Source organism: Haematobia irritans, chromosome 3 (assembly GCF_050003625.1).
Source record: "Haematobia irritans isolate KBUSLIRL chromosome 3, ASM5000362v1, whole genome shotgun sequence".
NCBI classification, from domain to species: Eukaryota; Metazoa; Arthropoda; class Insecta; order Diptera; family Muscidae; genus Haematobia; species Haematobia irritans.
This window is the reverse complement of record NC_134399.1, coordinates 40,326,048-40,333,954: the sequence shown is the minus strand read 5'-3', so window position 1 is coordinate 40,333,954 and position 7,907 is coordinate 40,326,048. Positions and strand designations below refer to the sequence as shown.

At 30.5% G+C, this 7,907-nt stretch overlaps 1 protein-coding gene across 2 annotated transcripts in view; it reads left to right on the top strand.

Annotated features, from left to right (window-relative positions):
• Positions 1–7,907, top strand: part of kek5 (leucine-rich repeat, immunoglobulin-like domain-containing kekkon 5 protein) — a 524,846-nt gene that overhangs the window by 196,301 nt on the left and 320,638 nt on the right. The gene's annotated exons all lie outside the window — the stretch shown is intronic.

The following is a 7,907-nucleotide window of genomic DNA, read 5'->3' as shown; positions in this document are numbered from 1 at the left end:
AAGAACGATCGGCTAGTACACCAAAATTTGAAATTTGAGTAACATTGGTTAATAAATAAGAGTACTATGGCCAAATTTGGGAAAATCGAGCGATGCATATATATGGAAGCTATATCTAAATCTGAACCAATTTGCATAATATTTTGCGGGTTTGATTAATACCACAAAAGGTTACCTTGTGCAAGATTTGAGTAAGATCAGTTAAGAAATGAGGCCTGTATGGTCAAACATAAAGTTATTAGGGGGAATTTTTCAAAATCGGGTGATACATATATGGGAGCTATATCTACATCTGAACCGTTTTAGATGAAATTTTGCACATATAGTTAGTACTATAGAGGACTGGATCTAGCCAACTTTTAGTAAGATCGGTTAATAAATAAGGGTTCTATGGCCAAATTTGGGAAAATCGGGCTATATATATATGGGAGCTATATCTAAACCTGAACCGATTTGGATGAAATTTTGCGCATATAGTTAGTGCTATAGAAGACTACATTTAGCCAAATTTGAGTAAGATCAGTTGATAAATAAGGGTTTTTATGGCCAAATTTAGAAAAATCGGGCGATACATATATATGAGAGCTATATCTAAATCTGAACCGATTTGGATGAAATTTTGCAGACTTGAAGTGCGATGGAAAAGATTACCTTTTGCCAAATTTGGTGACGATCCGTTTGAAAAAAAGGGCAACGTGACCCCATTTGTCGAAATCGGGCGATACATATATGGGAGCTATATCTAAATTTGATCCGATTTCTTGCAAATTCAATAGCGTTCGTCCTTGTGCCCAAAAAACTCCCTGTACCAAAATTCAAAATCGGTTAATAATTGCTACCGGAATCCTGTGAACAACAAATACATGGACGGACGGACGGACGGACACCAAGCGCTAGATCGACTCAGGAGGTGATTCTGAGTCGATCGGTATATATTTTGGCCGATCAAACTTATTATACCCTGACCACTATGTGGTTTAGGGTATAAAAACAAATTAGATTAAAATAATTAAACAGAGTTCAACGTAATATAATTGAATTAGTTAAAATAAATTAACTAAGATAATTTAATTAATAAACTAAATTAAATTATATACAATTCAATTAAAATAAATTAAACTTAATTAATTCTATATTAAAACAGATTAAACAGAATTGGTTTTAATTAGATTAGCTAAATTAAATCAAATTTAATAGTTAAATTAATTAAGAAATAATGTTTAATTAATTCAATTAACTTAAAATTAGTTTATTGATTTTATTGAGCACCTTACCAACTAAAATTTTATATTTATAAAATGTATATTAATTATAGAAAATTTTAACTAAAATGTATTACAGACGACGATAGCACAAAATTAAAAAAAAAAAAAAAAAATATATATATATATATATATATATATATATATATATATATATATATATATATATATATATATATATATATATATATATATATATATATATATATAATATATATATATATATATATATATATATATATATATATATATATATATATATATATATATATATATATATATATATATATATATATATATATATATGTATATATATATATATATATATATATATATATATATATATATATATATATATATATATATATATATATATATATATATATATATATATATATATATATTATATATATATATATATTATATATATATATATATATATATATATATATATATATATATATATATATATATATATATATATATATATATATATTGTTTTTGTTAAATTCAAGATAATGTATTAGACATAATTAATTTTGTTAAAGAAATTTTTTCAGTTTGAAGGAAAAATTGGATTTAAAATATACAAGTTCTAAGAAATTTTGAACTATTTTGAGGGAAATACGAATTTGGAAAATCTTTAGGCATTATTTGTGTAGTTTTGTCCCTTTAATATAGTTAATTTAATCAACATAACGTAACATAAAGTATAGAAAACTTCTCATATTGGAGAAATTTTAACTGAAAAATAATTTCCATGAGCTAACAAAGAATTACATTGGCTTAGAGTCCTGGAGGGTTCGGTTTTGATTTTGAGGGTAGAAGAAAACTAATTTTAGTATTCAAATAGTTGAATAGTGAAAAGTAAAATTTCAGATGAGTTTTTTAGATGCTTGGGTTATAATAATGTGAGTTATCATTTATAATTTTTAGTAAAACAAATTAAAAATTTAAAGGAATATCGTAGGTGTATTATTATTTTTAAAAATTTTAATTTAAAATTAATTTTTTACACTAATTAATACAAAATACATTTTTCCATTGTATACAAATCTTACGACAAATTAATTGATCCTATTGTACTTCTAAATCTCAACATGGATTCCACACATCTGGTAACACTGTTGCGCTCACATAGCCAACACTATTAATTCAACATTAAACCCTCAGCTCCACATCATACGTGGAGTCCTAGAGCTCTCAGTCGTATTCATGTGTATGAACACATATTGCCATATGAAGAAGTGAACATGCATTTTCTTACAGCGAACAATGCATAAATCTAGAACATAAGTCGGGCATATTCATAAATTTATACCTCCTAAAAACATGATGACTACATTTGCTCCACCTCAACACGTCTATTCATATACACCGATGCTTTATAGAATAATTATAGTTATAACTACTCCCATACACACACACACGCACGCATAAATTTTCTCGTAAAGTATTTTAAGATGAATATCTGGAATTGCTTTTAAATGACTCCCACAACATGCATTCATCTTCGCCTATACTCTTCTCCATCAAAAATGAAAGTAGCAAACATATGAGAATCGTTTCGATTCTTCATTGCACTAAATTTGGTACTCTCCCTCTTTCACTCTCTTCAATGGTAATTATGAAGAGGGCGAATTGCAGAGGGAGTAAACTTGGAGCCTTTCAATACATTGAGTGCTTTTTGGGGCTGTTGCTGTATCATGCCTCCACCAAATGCCTCTCGCTATAGTTTTGGTTTTCATATAAATTATGTTCATAATAAATAGAACAACAGCCAGTACGTATAATTATCGCGCAATCATCATTGATGTGGTTCTTATTGACTGGAAATTTTATTTTCTAGAATTATGTTGTTTTGAAGTTTCATTGTGATGGATGTGTTTTGTGTGAGCGTATTATTGTAGTACTTTATATATAGCTTCGATATGAGATCCAATAAATAATCATACAATAGAATACAAAACCAATTTAAATTTAAAGACAAGGTTTTGTATGCATTATAGATTTGTATTAGGTGGTATGCAATATGGCCTGCTAATGAATGGAAATATAAGAATTTTTAGGAGTTATATAGTATATACAATACATATTTGCCTTATATTTTATACAAATATTGCATAGACAATAGATTACAGACTAATGAGATTAACTTTACGTTAATTTTGATACGATTGTATTGCACGTAGTAATATCACACAATGAAGTTTATTGAAATAAGCTATAGTTGAAATGCAAAAATTTAATGTTTTCCCTATTTCTTTTTAGGTAAATTTATTGTATTTTAATATCGAATTTATTTTGGGGTGAGTACTAATAAACTGTTGAGTTCCCTTAAAATTTTATATTAAATCATATAAGAGTTCACAGTGCGTGAAATATGTAAAAATCATTTGTTCATAAATTTATACCTCCTAAAACCATGTAGACTGCAACTGCTCCACCTCAACGCGTTTATTAATAAACACCGATGCTTCATAGAATAACTGGTAGTCATTGCTACTCATGCACCCACATACACACATTTTCTCATAAAGTATTTTAAGATGAAAATCTAGAATTGTTTTTAAGTGACGCCTTTTGTGTCAAACGAAAACAGTAAATTCTTCTTAAATGTTCCTTTCGGAGAATTATAAACATAGTTGAAGACTTAAATTAAAATTTAGTACCATATTATACTTACTGTATAATTTAAGTTCACATAAATGGCGAACTTTTAGACAAACAAAATTTTCTCTTGCCACAGAAAGTTTTGTATGTAATGTAATAGAAGTGAATGTTAAACTCCATTATTGTATGGAGAGAGCAGTGGATATAATATCATATTATCAGGCTCGACAATTTTTTGCTCTTTCTCTTATGTTGTACTCTCACCGAAGATAGAGAGTAAGCTTCATTTAATACGAACAATAAGTGTAACAAACAAAAGGGTTGACTAAGTACGAATCGATGATACTCTCTTCAAGCTTTTTTCAGACTAATATAGCACATTCTCTTTTTTTAGGTAAACGAAATTCGAAATTTCTTTCAGAGGAAATAGATTCTAATTTATGACAAGAAAAGCGGCGAATGTTTTTTTTTCATTTTCTTTTAAAGAATATGTTTTCGCAAAAACAATCGTTTATTTAAAACGTCGGAACCAGTTTTTCTTCCATTTCCATTCACTGTGTACTTCACTATCAATTATGCCCCAATATGGTAATAAAAAAAGTAATAATTGATGCTCTCAATTGGAAAATTATTATTCCACACACAAAAAAGCAAATGAAGGCATATGAAAAAAACAGGCCAACAATTTCATGCATGCAATTTCGTTTACACTCGCTCTCTCGCTTATTTTTAAATGAAAATAATTAACAGTAAAATTATACGGAAGCTTCAGAAACGTCATAACTTTTAAGCAGCAATTTGTAATGGTTCAGTACCACCACAGTCAAGTCAAAAACTACCGGCAGCATAATTATCAAAAACAAACTGAGTAGAGAAAACGATAAACGATGATGAAGGTGAAGAATCTCTATGCAAAAACATAGATAGCAGCAATACGAGTATCTACATATGTGAGTGTGTGTGTATGAATGATGCTTTGTAGGTAATTGTGTGTGCCACTTTAGAGAGCAAAGTTCAAATGGGCCACTTGAAAGTCTATGATACTTGAGTCTGGATATTGTGTTTCTTGTCCCATTTCATTCGACTCACTGTATCTCTCTTTGCCGGGCTGTTTAGTCATCCATCCTTGTCTGTGAATCCAGCAGATATATGTTTTGTTTGATAATTTTAGCGTTCATAGCCACACGATTTTCTCTAAAAGTTCTGACGCCGACTTGCCAGCTTGGTTCGCCATGGTTCTCTTCTTTGTTCTAACATGACATATTTTTGTGCATAATCTTTGTTTGCATCTGACATTTTTAAGGCATCACATAAAAATGGGAAAAATCCTCCTAGCTTTTAGAAGAGGCCCGAAAGGCCTGTAAACTTCAAAACAAACGATAGGTTTTAGCTAAGTGGGAGATGGAAGGAAGTGTAGCCTATGGGGCCTTTGTTTCCTAGTTACAGAAAATCGACTTTTCGACCAATAGACTTATTTATATGAATAACTGAAGTGGTATGTTACTCAATTTCTAATATTTCTAGTTTTCATAAAAAACATAAATATATATGATGTCCTATATATAACAACCCTAATATATAAGTTCAGCAGCTTTCGAGTTGATATCCTGCGAATTTCAATCTATTGATTCATCTTCCTCATTCGTTCAATTTAAAAAAAAAACAATCTAAATTACTTCAAAATACGTAATAAAAATAAAAAATATAAATTAAACAAAATAAAAATTGAAGTTAACTCTATTAGAAAATACGATTAATTGTTTATTAATTAAAAGAAAAATAAAAACAAACAAATAGTTCTTTAATCTATATTACAGTCAATTATACCCAAGTCAACTTTATAAAATAAATTGTAGGCAATTTAAATAAAATCAATATGAATTAATTTGAATCGGAAAATAAATACAATTAAATAGAAACAGTAAAAATTATATAAAATAAAAATTGAATTAAAATATATAAATAATGAAACAAATAATTATTGAATTAATTGACGTGAACTACCTTATTTCTAACTTAATTTAAAATTGAAGGTAACTTAAATTAAATCAAACTAAATCAGGTTAACATAATTGAATTATAATTAAAACAAACTGCTCGAACCAACCACTTGTATTGTGTCAAGGCCCTTTCATCTCTCCCAAACACCCTTTAAGTACGTCAATTTAAGCACATACATACACAGATTTACTTACACCCATACACATGTACTATGAAAGTAAATGCCATCGTAAATGTCTCAAACATACTGTTACCACTTTACATAAATTATGCCCTCTGCTCTTGTCCTACAACACAACAACTGTGGTACGCTGCGGCCTTGCATTGGCCCCACTACCACAACGAGTAGAAAGGAGGGTCAGAAGATATTTTATTGTGATGCTTGTCTGGTTTTTTGGCGGTGTGGGGTTAAGGGTGTTATTATGGTAGTTATTATGCGGAAGATTCTTTAAAGAGAAAATCAACAAAAAAAAAAAACTTCACAAAGTTTAGAGATTTTTTTAGAATAAACGATGTTTTTTTTTTTAGTTTTGCCCATACATTTAAGGTGCAAGCTCTCAATACTCTTCTTCTCTCTTCCCCTCCATACATTCATACGACTCACGAATTCGAAATGGCTACAGCATCAAAGAGGTGAACAAAATGCAAAAAGGAGGCGTTTATAAACAAAGTACAATTTTGTTTTTGTGTTTTCGTGGACCCAATATAAAGCCAAGCGAACTCTTTAGTGAAGTGCTGAGTAGAATGGAGAAAGAATTGAAAACTATTTGAAAAACTTTTCGTGGTGAAAAATCGTGACTGCCTCAGAGGCTGGGGAAATCAAAGAGAAACTTTTTGTTTTGTTCACTCCCCCCACCCCTCCCAAATGCAATAACGTCTTTGTACCCAAAAGAAAGAAAAAGGCAACGAAGGTAATAAATATGGCCGTTAGAATGAGCAATCAGCGTTTACTAAAGCCTCATGGCGAATGAATTCACGTTGGAAATGTCCTATTAGGAGACTTATGTTGGTTCGACATCAACAATCGTTTGCCTTAAATCCGCATGTGAAGCCTCTTTCATATCTGTCTCTGGGCTTTGTGATGATTGTAACACTTCTTACAGTTTTGCTTACTCACTAGCTGTCTTTTGAGTTAATCCCTCAGAACTTGAATATTTTCCACTCTCCATTCTCTGAGAAGGTGAACCAAAGAAAAAAAAAAAAACATATAAATAAGCACACTTATATCTTTTTTGCCTCAGGTGCGGGAAGGAGGGTGTGGAGCAAACTTATTCCGTCATTATTAAATCTTGCAATTCTCATCATTATTATACAAGTAAGACGTAATGGCAGCATGCTGTATACCTCCTTGTCTGAATGTATGAAGTGTAGTGGCTTTTGGGATCATTGAAATGCGCTTCCATGAAATCCCCATCATTAACCTTAAATTGGTCTGGGGGCTAAACGCAAATGGCAAATGTTAATGGGCATTCTAAATGCTTTGGGAGTAAGTTTATGAGGCTTGCAACGTAACATCTGCCTATCGTCCACATACACTCGATCCTTTTGTTCACATCGTCATCGCCATCATTATCCTCCCACGAAAGGATATGGTGCCAATTTAACGAAAATCCTTTGAATTAGGTCGTTTGCATGCGAAGATGCCAATTAAAGATGAAACCAAAATTACTGTCTATAAATACTTTGATGCTAAAGTGGCTCTGGCTATACTCGTATAACAATGCCAACGGAGGCCAGTGTTGGTAAAAATCTTTTGGCGACGGACTGAATGATGTGGTTACCATTATCGTATGTTTAACGAGATTTTTCTTCTGGTATACATACATTCACACGTGCGGAATTTTCTTGCCAGATGTCAGAATGGTAAATTACAATAACGATATTATGGAAATCAGGCGAGGACATAATCTATTGCTGTAGTATTATGGGCTAATAGGATGGAAGAAAATATTGTGGATAATTAAATATTTTGAACGTTTACGAAGATACCCCTCTAGAGTTACTTCATACGGTTTGTGGAAACCATTAAGA